Source organism: Eubalaena glacialis, chromosome X, assembly GCF_028564815.1.
Source record: "Eubalaena glacialis isolate mEubGla1 chromosome X, mEubGla1.1.hap2.+ XY, whole genome shotgun sequence".
Lineage (NCBI taxonomy): Eukaryota > Metazoa > Chordata > Mammalia > Artiodactyla > Balaenidae > Eubalaena > Eubalaena glacialis.
In genome coordinates, this window is record NC_083736.1 from 95,770,047 (window position 1) to 95,784,057 (window position 14,011).

Here is a 14,011-nt window from a genome sequence, read left to right on the forward strand (position 1 = left end):
TCCCCATATGAAATTGCCCCACTTATGGACTTGCCGGCCTATTGCCAGTTTTCCCAAACTAGAATGAAAGCTTCAGGGACCCTGTCTATCTTGTTTCTCTGGGCTGCATCCCCCTATGCCTAGTCTAGTGCCTCGCATATAAGTCACTAAAAAAGTTTGACTTAAATGAAGGAATTGTTACCTTATCTGAAACAAAGGAGTAGACACATATTAAAAACTGAGTAACAGGAGAAACTGTAAAGAAATTAGACATCAAAAGATTCAAAACTTTGGGAATTCCCTGGTGGTCCAGTGGTTAGGACTCTGTGCTTTCACTACCAAGGGCCCGGGTCAATCCCTGGTCAGGATCCCGCAAGCCATGTGGCAGGAAAAAAAAGATTCAAACCTTTAAGAACACCTTGTTGCAAGTCCACAGCAGTCCTTTTTACTAGGATGAGCCAGAACTAACTGTATGATACTTCCCATACCACCTCCCTGATTTTGATTCAGCAGACCTAGAGTGAGCCCAAGAGTTGGCAATTTCAACAAGCACCTCTGACAATTTTGATAAAGTGGTCCACAGACCACATTTGAAAAGATCCTGACCTAAACATGTGACATTTGTGTGGCATTAATGTAATGCCTACCATGCAGAGTTCTATGATATCTGGGTTGTGTCCGTTAATGTAGTGCACTGGTCCTTCCCTTCCACCTACAATCACAGATTCTTTTCCCACATGGCATCACACTTAAACTCCACAGTACTCCTGGGTGGTCAGGAGCATTGTGTACTGTTAGCCTGCTGTACAGACGAGGCATGTGAAAAGGTAGTGAGTTACCTAAAGTGTCCCAACAATGGGGCCCGATCTCCTCACTCTTGCTCCAGGAACCTGTCTAGCAGACTCGACAACACACTTGGTTCTTCTCTATCAGCTCATGCTCCTGGGGCTCAGAGTCCACACCCTTCTCTGATGTTCCACTGTAAGGAGATAAGACAGCACATGGAATAGAGAGGAAAGTGAGATGACGGGAAGGCACATGAAACACCGGGGAAGAGGTGAGGATGTTCTGCCTGCCCCCTCTCAGTTCACTGGAAGCTGTGCAGTGATGCTTTTCCTCTTCCCCAGCTCCATCACACAGCCCCCTCTGCACACACAGCAGTGACACTGAGGCTCACACGTCATGGACATGTGCACTTATCCCTGCTTGTGTTACATGTCCAAGTATTCTCTCTGGAGGTCATGCTATCATGGTAATGTCAGAGGCATCACACTAAACAGAATGAAGGTTGCAAATTTGGAATGGGAACTAACATTGCTGAGGACCTACTAGATGCCACATGCTGTAGGCTGTTATTTTTTATCTTCAAATTCTCAAAGCAATGCTCTGTGGGCATCATTACTTCCTTTCTACGGATTAGGAGATACTCAGGCTCAGAGAGCAAAGTACATGTTCAAAGAATCCTAAGGAGACATCAAATGGACACAAAAGCCAAGTTGAAGGGGATAAGACAGGCCAATTCTGGGACAATTTGAGCATCAAAATACACAATAATAATAAACCCTCTGAGCAAAATAGGAATCTATGAGTCATACTGATATAAATACTTGAATAAATGCATAAATAAATAAATCATAGGGAGAAGGAAAAGGTCTGCCACACAGTCGAAAGCCAATGAATAAATCTAGAAGGAATAACAAAATTGGAAAAACAACACTTGACAAATACCATAGTAACAAGTGATTCAGGCAAGATCCCTAAATGGATGCCCAGTCTGCACCAAATCCCACAGCAGTCATGGAGTCACTATGGTAACGATGCTGGCCAAGGAAAGCTGGGGAAAAGCAAACAACCACCACCCTGGTTTGGTTCCTAATATGTGCTAGGAACTGAGCAGGACTGACATAACACACAGTAATTAACCTAAAGTATTACTGACAATAAAGATCCCTGGCAGCTTTAGCAATATACACATACATGCATACATACCCATATACATACATGCTCTCTTCTTCTCCTCTCCCCACTCAAGATCCCAGTAATTCATTGCGGTGAATAGCTGGGGGGTGGGTGAGAAAGGAATATACAACAATTCAACAGATTCAATTCTAAACACACATATACATATATAGTTGAAAGGTACTAAGCTATTTTAGTGATGGAGATGAACTGTAGAATTGTCTCTGGGACATTTTCCTCCCTAGTTTCAGTACATTGCCAATAACCTCTAAAAGCTGATATGGAAATATAAGCATATGCATGTTATACATCAAGAATCATTTTCAGGGCTTCCCTGGTGGCGCAGTGTTGAGAATCTGCCTGCTAATGCAGGAGACACGGGTTCGAGCCCTGGTCTGGGAGGATCCCACATGCCGTGGAGCAACTAGGCCCATGAGCCACAACTACTGAGCCTGCGCGTCTGGAGCCTGTGCTCTGCAACAAGAGAGGCCGTGACAGTGAGAGGCCCGCGCACCGTGATGAAGAGTGGCCCCCACTTGCCACAACTGGAGAAAGCCCTAGCACAGAAACGAAGACCCAACATAGCAATCAATCAATCAATAAATAAATAAATCTTTAAAAAAAAAAAGAATCATTTTCAACCTAGAGTAGGTAGCCTAAGCTTTCAACCAAAAAATTCCTCAGTGGCTACTTTTTGACATTTGGCCACTGACAGTTTAGTGAAAAGTAAACACATGTAAATTGCAATTTAAAAATACTATCATTCATGATAGCACCAAAAAGTATGAAATACTTAGGAATAATCTCTCCACATATGTGAAAGGTCTATACATTGAACACTACAAAACATTACTGACAGAAATTAAAGAAGATCTAAATAAATGGAGAAACATACCATCTTCATATGTCAGAAGACTCAATGTTGTAAAGATGTAGATTCTCTTCTAACTGATCTATAGATTCAGTGCAATCCTAATAAAAATCCTAGCAGATATTGTTTTTTAAGAAATTGACAGGCTCGGGACTTCCCTGGCAGTCCAGCGGTTAAGACTCCACGCTTCCACTACCGCGAGCGCAGGTTCGGTCCCTGATGGGGGAACTAAGATCCTGCATGCCGCAGGGTGTGGCAAAAACAAACAAACAAAAAAGAAATTGACAGGCTGATTCTAAAATTCATGTTGAAATGCAAAGGCCCTAGACTATGAAAAACAACTCTGAAAAAGAAGAACAAAGCTAGAGGATCAAAACTACCTGACTTCAAGAATCATTATAAACCTTCAGTAATCAAGACAGTGTGGTACTTACTGGCATCAAGGAAGACAAGTAGATCAATGGAATAGAATAAGCAGTCCAGACTAACCAAGATGGCGGAGTAGAAGGACGTGCTCTCACTCCCTCTTGCGAGAGCACCAGAATCACAACTGGCTGCTGGACAATCATCGACAGGAAGACACTGGACTTCACCAAGGAGGATACCCCACGTCCAAGGACAGAGGAGAAGCCACAGTGAGATGGTAGGAGGGGCGCAATCAGAGTAAAATCAAATCCCATAACTGCTGGGTGGGTGACTCACAGACTGGCGAACACTTATACCACAGAAGTCCACCCACTGGAGTGAACGTTCTGAGCCCCACGTCAGGCTTCCCAACCTGGGGGTCCGGCAATGGGAGGAGGAATTCATAGAGAATCAGACTTTGAAGCCTAGTGGGAATTGATTGCAGGACTTCAACAGGACTGGGGGAAACAGAGACCCCACTCTTGGAGGGCACACACAAAATAGTGTGTGCATCGGGACCCAGGGGAAGGAGCAGTGACCCTGGGGGAGACTGAACCAAACATACCTGCTGGTGTTGGGGGGTCTCCTGCAGAGGCGGGGGCTGGCTCTGTTTCACCGTGGGGACAAGGACACTGGCAGCGGAGGTTCTGGGAAGTACTCCTTGGCGTGAGCCCTCCCAGAGTCTGCCATTAGCCCCACCAAAGAGCCCGGGTAGGCTCCAGTGTTGGGTTGCCTCAGGCAAAACAACCAACAGGGAGGGAACCCAGCCCCACCCATCAACAGTCAAGTGGATTAAAGTTTTACGGAGCTCTGACCGCCACAGCAACAGTCAGCTCTACCCACCTCCAGAGCCTCCCATCAAGCCTCTTAGATAGCCTCAACCACCAGAGGGCAGACAGCAGAAGCAAGAAAAACTACAGTCCTGCAGCCTGTGGAACAGAAACCACATTTACAGAAAGACAGACAAGATGAAAAGGCAGAGGGCTATATACCAGATGAAGGAACAAAAAAAAAAACCCAGAAAAACAACTAAATGAAGTGGAGATAGGCAACCTTCCAGAAAAAGAATTCAGAATAATGATAGTGAAGATGATCCAGGACCTCGGAATAAGAATGGAGGCAAAGATTGAGAAGATGCAAGAAATGATTAACAAAGACCTAGAAGAATTAAAGAACAAACAAACAGAGATGACCAATACAATAACTGAAATGAAAACTACACTAGAAGGAATCAATAGTAGAATAACTGAGGCAGAAGGACGGATAAGTGACCTGGAAGACAGAATGGTGGAATTCACTGCTGCGGAACAGACTAAAGAAAAAAGAATGAAAAGAAATGAAGACAGCCTAAGAGACCTCTGGGACAACATTAAACGCAACAACATTCGCATTATAGGGGTCCCAGAAGGAGAAGAGAGAGAGAAAGTACCAGAGAAAATATTTGAAGAGATTATAGTCGAAAACTTCCCTAACATGGGAAAGGAAATAGCCACCCAAGTCCAGGAAGCGCAGAGAGTCCCATACAGGATAAACCCAAGGAGAAGCACGCTGAGACACATAGTAATCAAAGTGGCAAAAATTAAAGACAAAGAAAAATTATTGAAAGCAGCAAGGGAAAAACGACAAACAACATACAAGGGAACTCCCATAAGGTTAACAGCTGATTTCTCAGCAGAAACTCTACAAGCCAGAAGGGAGTGGCATGATATACTTAAAGTGATGAAAGGGAAGAACCTACAACCAAGATTACTCTACCCGGCAAGGATCTCATTTAGATTTGATAGAGAAATCAAGAGCTTTACAGACAAGCAAAAGCTAAGAGAATTCAGCACCACCAAACCAGCTCTACAACAAATGTTAAAGGAACTTCTCTAAGTGGGAAACATAAGAGAAGAAAAGGACCTACAAAAACAAACCCAAAACAATTAAGAAAATGGTCATAGGAACATACATATCGATAATTACCTTAAACGTGAATGGATTAAAGGCTCCAGCCAAAAGACACAGGCTTGCTGAATGGATACAAAGACAAGACCCATATATATGCTGTCTACAAGAGACCCACTTTAGACCTAGGGACACATACAGACTGAAAGTGAGGGGATGGAAAAAGATATTCCATGCAAATGGAAATCAAAAGAAAGCTGGAGTAGCTATACTCATATCAGATAAAATAGACTTTAAAATAAAGAATGTTACAAGAGACAAGGAAGGACACTACATAATGATCAAGGGATCAATCCAAGAAGAAGATATAACAATTATAAATATATATGCACCCAACATAGGAGCACCTCAATACATAAGGCAACTGCTAACAGCTATAAAAGAGGAAATTGACAGTAACACAATAATAGCGGGGGACTTTAACACCTCACACCAATGGACAGATCATCCAAAATGAAAATAAATAAGGAAACAGAAGCTTTAAATGACACAATAGACCAGATAGATTTAATTGATATTTATAGGACATTCCATCCAAAAACAGCAGATTACACGTTCTTCTCAAGTGCGCACGGAACGTTCTCCAGGATAGATCACATCTTGGGCCACAAATCAAGCCTCAGTAAATTTAAGAAAATTGAAATCATATCAAGCATCTTTTCTGACCACAACGCTATGAGATTAGAAATGAATTACAGGGGAAAAAACGTAAAAAACACAAACACATGGAGGCTAAACAATACGTTACTAAATAACCAAGAGATCACTGAAGAAATCAAAGAGGACATCAAAAAATACCTAGAGACAAATGACAATGAAAACACGATGACCCAAAACCTATGGGATGCAGCAAAAGCAGTTCTAAGAGGGAAGTTTATAGCTATACAAGCCTACCTAAAGAAACAAGAAAAATCTCAAGTAAACAATCTAACCTTACACCTAAAGAAACTAGAGAAAGAAGAACAAACAAAACCCAAAGTTAGCAGAAGGAAAGAAATCATAAAGATCAGAGCGGAAATAAATGAAATAGAAACAAAGAAAACAATAGCAAAGATCAATAAAACTAAAAGCTGGTTCTTTGAGAAGATAAACAAAATTGAAAAGCCATTAGCCAGACTCATCAAGAAAAAGAGGGAGAGGACTCAAATCAATAAAATCAGAAATGAAAAAGGAGAAGTTACAACAGACACCGCAGAAATACAAAGCATCCTAAGAGACTAGTACAAGCAACTTTATGCCAATAAAATGGACAACCTGGAAGAAATGGACAAATTCTTAGAAAGGTATAACCTTCCAAGACTGAACCAGGAAGAAGCAGAAAATATGAACAGACCAATCACAAGTAATGAAATTGAAACTGTGATTAAAAATCTTCCAACAGGGAGGAGGGAGGGGAGAGTTTAAAAAAAAAAAAATCTTCCAACAAACAGAAGTCCAGGACCAGATGGCTTCACAGGTGAATTCTATCAAACATTTAGAGAAGAGCTAACACCTATCCTTCTCAAACTCTTCCAAAAAATTGCAGAGGAAGGAACACTCCCAAACTCATTCTATGAGGCCACCATCACCCTGATACCAAAACCAGACAAAGACACTACAAAAAAAGAAAATTACAGACCAATATCACTGATGAATATAGATGCAAAAATCCTCAACAAAATACTAGCAAACAGAATCCAACAACACATTAAAAGGATCATACACCACGATCAAGTGGGATTTATCCCAGGGATGCAAGGATTCTTCAATATATGCAAATCAATCAATGTGATACACCATATTAACAAATTGAAGAATAAAAACCATATGATCATCTCAATAGATGCAGAAAAAGCTTTTGACAAAATTCAACACCCATTTATGATAAAAACTCTCCAGAAAGTGGGCATAGAGGGAACCTACCTCAACATAATAAAGGCCATATATGACAAACCCACAGCAAACATCATTCTCAATGGTGAAAAACTGAAAGCATTTCCTCTAAAATCAGGAACGAGACAAGGATGTCCACTCTCACCACTATTATTCAACATAGTTCTGGAAGTCCTAGCCACGGCAATCAGAGAAGAAAAAGAAATAAAAGGAATCCAAATTGGAAAAGAAGAAGTAAAACTGTCACTGTTTGCAGATGACATGATACTATACATAGAGAATCCTAAAACTGCCACCAGAAAACTGCTAGAGCTAATTAATGAATATGGTAAAGTTGCAGGATACAAAATTAATGCACAGAAATGTCTTGCATTCCTATACACTAATGATGAAAAATCTGAAAGAGAAATTATGGAAACACTCCCATTTACCATTGCAACAAAAAGAATAAAATACCTAGGAATAAACGTACCTAGGGAGACAAAAGACCTGTATGCAGAAAACTATAAGACACTGATGAAAGAAATTAAAGATGATACCAACAGATGGAGAGATATACCATGTTCTTGGATTGGAAGAATCAACATTGTGAAAATTACTATACTACCCAAAGCAATCTACAGATTCGATGCAATCCCTATCAAATTACCAATGGCATTTTTTACGGAGCTAGAACAAATCATCTTAAAATTTGTACGGAGACACAAAAGACCCCGAATAGCCAAAGCAGTCTTGAGGGAAAAAAACGGAGCTGGAGGAATCAGGCTCCCTGACTTCAGACTATACTACAAAGCTACAGTAATCAAGACAATATGGTACTGGCACAAAAACAGAAACATAGATCAATGGAACAAGATAGAAAGCCCAGAGATAAACCCACGTACCTATGGTCAACTAATCTATGACAAAGGAGGCAAAGATATACAATGGAGAAAAGACAGTCTCTTCAATAAGTGGTGCTGGCAAAACTGGACAGCTACATGTAACAGAATGAAATTAGAATACTCCCTAACACCATACACAAAAATAAACTCAAAATGGATTAGAGACCTAAATGTAAGACTGGACCCTATAAAACTCTTAGAGGAAAACATAGGAAGAACACTCTTTGACATAAATCACAGCAAGATCTTTTTTGATCCACCTCCTAGAGTAATGGAAATAAAAACAAAAATAAACAAATGGGACCTAATGAAACTTCAAAGCTTTTGCACAGCAAAGGAAACCATAAACAAGACGAAAAGACAACCCTCAGAATGGGAGAAAATATTTGCAAACGAATCAACGGACAAAGGATTAATCTCCAAAATATATAAACAGCTCATTCAGCTCAATATTAAAGAAACAAACACCCCAATCCAAAAATGGGCAGAAGACCTAAATAGACATTTCTCCAAAGAAGACATACAGACGTCCACGAAGCACATGAAAAGATGCTCAACATCACTAATTATTAGAGAAATGCAAATCAAAACTACAATGAGGTATCACCTCACACCAGTTAGAATGGGCATCATCAGAAAATCTACAAACAACAAATGCTGGAGAGGGTGTGGAGAAAAGGGAACCCTCTTGCACTGTTGGTGGGAATGTAAATTGATACAGCCACTATGGAGAACAATATGGAGGTTTCTTAAAAAACTAAAAATAGAATTACCATATGACCCAGCAATCCCACTACTGGGCATATACCCAGAGAAAACCATAATTCAAAAAGACACATGCACCCGAATGTTCATTGCAGCACTATTTACAATAGCCAGGTCATGGAAGCAACCTAAATGCCCATCAACAGACGAATGGATAAAGAAGTTGTGGTACATATATACAATGGAATATTACTCAGCCATAAAAAGGAACGAAATTGAGTCATTTGTTGAGACGTGGATGGATCTAGAGGCTGTCATACAGAGTGAAGTAAGTCAGAAAGAGAAAAACAAATATCGTATATTAACGCATGTATGTGGGACCTAGAAAAATGGTATAGATGAGCCGGTTTGCAGGGCAGAAGTTGGGACACAGATGTAGAGAACAGACATATGGACACCAAGGGGGGAAAACTGCGGTGGGGTGGGGATGGTGGTGTGCTGAATTGGGCGATTGGGATTGACATGTATACACTGATGTGTATAAAATTGATGACTAATAAGAACCTGCAGTATAAACAAACAAACAAACAAAACAACTAATACTAAACTTTCATTGGGTTATTTGTATGGAAATATGTTAATATAAATGTTTCAGACATTACATGAAATTTCTAAAAATCTTATATGTTCTGGTATAATGTTATAAGTCATAATCCTAGTTATTACTTTAAAATGTATATCTCAGAAATAACTAATTTTCTTGTCAACTGCATTATTATGAACTTTCATCAAATCTTTAACCGTGGTCATTTTTAAGTCTTTTGTCATTTACAGACAGTTCTGGGTGTACTCTGATGCTTTTGTAAATATGTTCCTATAAAAGGGTTTCATCTTCAGGAAATTCATGGAAAAGACTCTGACAAGTACAGGTTTCTGGTACCTGACTGTACTGCTGAACTGAATGAATAAGCATTTTCAGAACTCTAATGAAAAACTGATGAGGTCATAAAAGTGCTAACAAAAGATCAAGATGAAAAAAAAATTAATTACATGGGACTGAGTGAACTGATGAGGATGATTATAATTTTTGTGACTTTCTGTTTGAATTTAAAAAAAGAAAAAATCCCACAAGGACTCAGAGGCAAAGAATATACAAATCAATTTTCACTGCAAAGTAAAGGAGCTGTTACAGTGGAGGATTACTGGACTGAATGTCAATATTATGACATAGTATGAGTGTGTTTCGTGTTTGGTAATTACAATCATTGTTGCTTTTGTTGTGGTCATCCATGTACAATGCTTGGTGTCAGTCTATTTATCTCTTGTAAAAATAAAAAAAAAAGAATAAGCAGTCCATTTCTGGACTCAGACAACTGATTTTTGACAAAAGTTGTAATGGCAATTCAGTGGAGAAAAGATAGTCTTTTCAACACATGGGGCTGGGACAAATGGATAGCCACATGCACAAATATAAACTTTGATCCATGTATTGCACCATATACAAAAGTCAACTCAAAATGGATCACAGACCTAACTATAAAATGTAAAACTTCTAGAATAAAACACGGGAGAAAATCCTTGTGACCTTGGGTCAGGGGAAGATTCCATAGATGCAAAACCAAAACTACAATCCATAAGTGAACAAACCAATAAATTGGACTTCTCAAAGTTAAACATTTCTGCTATTCCAAAGACACTGTTGAGAGAATTAAAAGACAAGCCACTCATTGGGAGAAAATATTTGCAAATCATGTATCTGATAAAGGTCTTGTATCCAGAATATAAAAAATTTCACAAAGGTAAATAAGAAGAAATCAGATACTCTAACAAATAAATGGACAAAATATTTGAATAGATGCTCCACCAAAGCAGATATACAAATGTCAAATAAGTACATGAAAAGATGCTAATCATCTTTTCTCAAATATTCAAAGTCATTAGGGAAATGTAAATGAAAACTATGAGATACCACCGCACCTCTCTGAGAAAGGCCAAAATTTAAAAGACTGACCATATAAAGTCTTGGCAAGGTTGTGGAGGATGGAACTCTCAAACACTGCTGTTGGCAATGAAAAATGGTGCAACCACTTGGGAAAACAATTTGGCGGTTTCTTATAATGTTAACCTCACATCTCTCACATGATCCAGCCATTGCACTCCTAAGTATTTATCCTAGAGGAAGAAAGTCTATGTCTATGCAAAGACTAATATACAAATGTTCGTAACAGCTTTATTTACAAGAGCCCCAAATTGGAAACCACCCAAATACCCATTAACAGATAAATGGATAAAACAAATTGTGGTATATCCATATAATAGAATATTAGTCAACATTAAAAAGAAGGAACTATTTGTACATGCAACAAATGGATAAATCCAGAAATAATTAGGTTGAAGGAAAGAAGACAGACAAAAAAAATACATTGTATGATTCCATTCATATAAAATTATAGGAAAAGAAAACGAATCTATAATGACAGAAGATCACTAGTTATCTGAGAACGGGGTAGGGTGATGTAGAGAGAGAGGCAAGAGAGAGTTAGATGGGAAGATTACAAAGGAGCACTAGGAAGCTTTTTAAGTTGATGGATATGTTCATTATCTGGACTGTAGTATTGGATTCACAGGTGCATACATATATCAAAACATTAAAGCATATACTTTAAATAAGTACAGTATATTGTATGTTAACCATACCTCAAAAAGTATTTGAAATATATTTGTATATTCATAATTCTCTGATGCAATTAATCAGTTGAAAGATTCCCACAATTATGCTCTTGTAGTATTAACAGGTCCACACTCTATATTATCAAATTGGTCCACACTACAGACAACCAAAATAGAAATAATCATTTGCAATGAAATATATCCAAATATTTAGGGAAAGCTGATGTCCATTTCTACCTGAAGTACAGAAATAAAAATATTACATCCTAGAAAAATAATCATAATGATATTTAAGAGTAACTGGTTCTTTTAGAGAATGAGGCTGAGTATCATTATAATAAACTCTAGGATAATAATTATTTTTTAAATATTAAGTTCTAATAACTGAGATTTTAAACTAACACTTGGACTTGCCTGGCACTCCAGTGGTTAAGACTCCGCGCCTCTACTGCAGGGGGCATGGGTTCGATCCCTAGTCAGGGAACTAAGATCCTGCGTGTCGTGTGGTGCCGCCAAAAATAAATAAATAAACGAACACTTGGAAATTTTCTGCCTCTTTAAAATATTTCACTATATAATAGGAAAAAAACGTGGTCAGCAGAGAACGATCTATATTACAATCTCAAATTGCTAGAAGAGCTAACAACTGCATATTTCCACACTCATCTGAGAGATACATGAGAAGTGATGATTATTATTTGTACAGTAAAAACAATTTGGTATATTTATTGCAAATGCTTGTTTAAGACCAAGTAAGTTCCTTCCTCAACTGGACAATTCATTGTTTTTCAGCCAAAAAGAAAAAAAAAGGCTTCTCTGAGATGGGCCTCGAGGGCTACTGCAAAGCATGTAGCTGCTGATGGAATGAAATTCCACCTGCTAAACAACTTCTTCCATGATGAGATCAAAGTAGCTTCTCTTCTTTTAGGCTAGTTTGTGAACCTCATAGGAACTATTCCACAGCATGCTTTTATCAGATCTATGAACTCACTTGAGTCAGGCAGCATAACCAACTAAAGATGTGAAACGTTGGGGTCTCCTGAGGACTGCTGCCCTTGAACCTGGAGTAGAAGCTATAGCTGACATCAGGACACAGATCCTCAGAACCTGAGTCCTTCAGACACCTGATATGAGCAAGGCCACTGGCATGAGGAGCTGCAGAGGGAGAGACAGATCCAGCAATCGCCATGCTTTACTGGCGTAACTGTGTGCCTGGCACTATACTATGTCCCCTTTCACCAAAAACAAAACACCTTCCCTCTTCAGACCAGCTATCTGAGATGACCCTTCCTATAGGGCAGGTCTGGGGAAATGAGCAATCAATCAGATTCACAATAAAGACATAGGATGGTAATAGCTGGCGTTGGAGGAATGAAGGGGCAATAGATAACTGGCATACACTGTTGGTGCCAAATGAGCATATCCATTTTCTGATGCCCATGTTATTACAGCTGAATAACTTGAATGGCCTTTGATACAGAAGTCCTATTTCCACCAACAAGAGAGTTTTGGGTGAGGGAGAGTTTTGGGAAGGATTCCCAAGGTGATTATGATCTGCATCCAGGTTAAGGGGCCCTAGCTGAGGGGAGGCAGATAAAGGAGCTACATGAGTTCTCCAATTTGTGGGGGACGGACAGCTAATATTTATGAAGCTTTTTTAAAAACAGGGCCAATGAATAGGTTCTTCACATTGTTGGCTGAATTTATTCCTCACCACAAACTTGCTAGTGAGGTATCAGTATCCTCTCCATGGATGTTAATGACTCCAAGCATGCATTCCTAACCACAGAGACAGATGGCAAAGAAGATAAAAATCCAGGTTCCCCACTTAGCCTTTACTAACATGGGGGATGGGGCAGGGATGGGAGTGGACAGGAAGTGGTGCCTTGTTACTACTGCTTGGTTAAAGTAGGATTTCACTCCCCACCAGGCCTCCACCGACACTACCCTGGAAGGTGGGGAAAGACATTTCCTTACTGCCCTCCATGTGGCCTCCCCCGACACTGTGGAGGGCAGTGAGGTGGGTGTTCGTTTCCACCAGGTGGGGATGAAAGTCCCACTTTCCCATGGGGTCTTCTCTGATACCACCCCAAAGAGTGGGGAGGGGTACCTGTTTACAATCAAGTGAGCATGGAGTCCACATTTCCCACTCAGTCTTTGCTGCCATGGTGAGGGCACAGCTGATTCACTCTGTGATGTTAGGGCAGTTGTTGTCTAAAAGCTTTCTTTCTTAGAGGGGTGGGATAGGGAGGGTGGGAGGGAGGGAGATGCAAGAGGGATGAGATATGGGAACATATGTTTATGTATAACTGATTCACTTTGTTATAAAGCAGAAGCTAACACACCATTGTAAAGCAATTATACTTCAATAAAGATGTTTTAAAAAAAAAAAAAAAGCTTTCTTTCTTGCTAGGTTCCCCCTTTTTCTGGTCCTGTGTCTAGATACAGCAGGCTTTTCTTGGAGCTCTTCTTGTCTTTTCCAGTTGGCATTTTTGGTCACTTGCTCTTCCAGCACCCCGTCTGGGATATATGAGGCAAAAATAAAGCCAAGGGAATTCACTGCATGTCATACCTTGGGTCCCAAAGTCCCAAGCCAATCTGCCTTTTTTCTCTCCACCTTTCAGAGTCCTATATTTGTTTTACATATAATATCCAGAGATTTTAGCTGCACCTTGCAGGAGTAATAGGGAGAAGTGTATCTACTCCTTCTGGTCTCCAA

At 39.7% G+C, this 14,011-nt stretch overlaps 1 long non-coding RNA gene across 1 annotated transcript in view; it reads right to left on the reverse strand.

The window, feature by feature from the left end:
• Positions 1 to 843: 843 nt before the first annotated feature.
• Positions 844 to 14,011, reverse strand: part of LOC133082661 (uncharacterized) — a 40,899-nt gene continuing 27,731 nt past the window's right edge. Inside the window, exon 4 of the long non-coding RNA XR_009698970.1 lies at positions 844 to 958. This is a non-coding gene — a long non-coding RNA (uncharacterized LOC133082661). The remainder of the gene's footprint in view (positions 959 to 14,011) is intronic.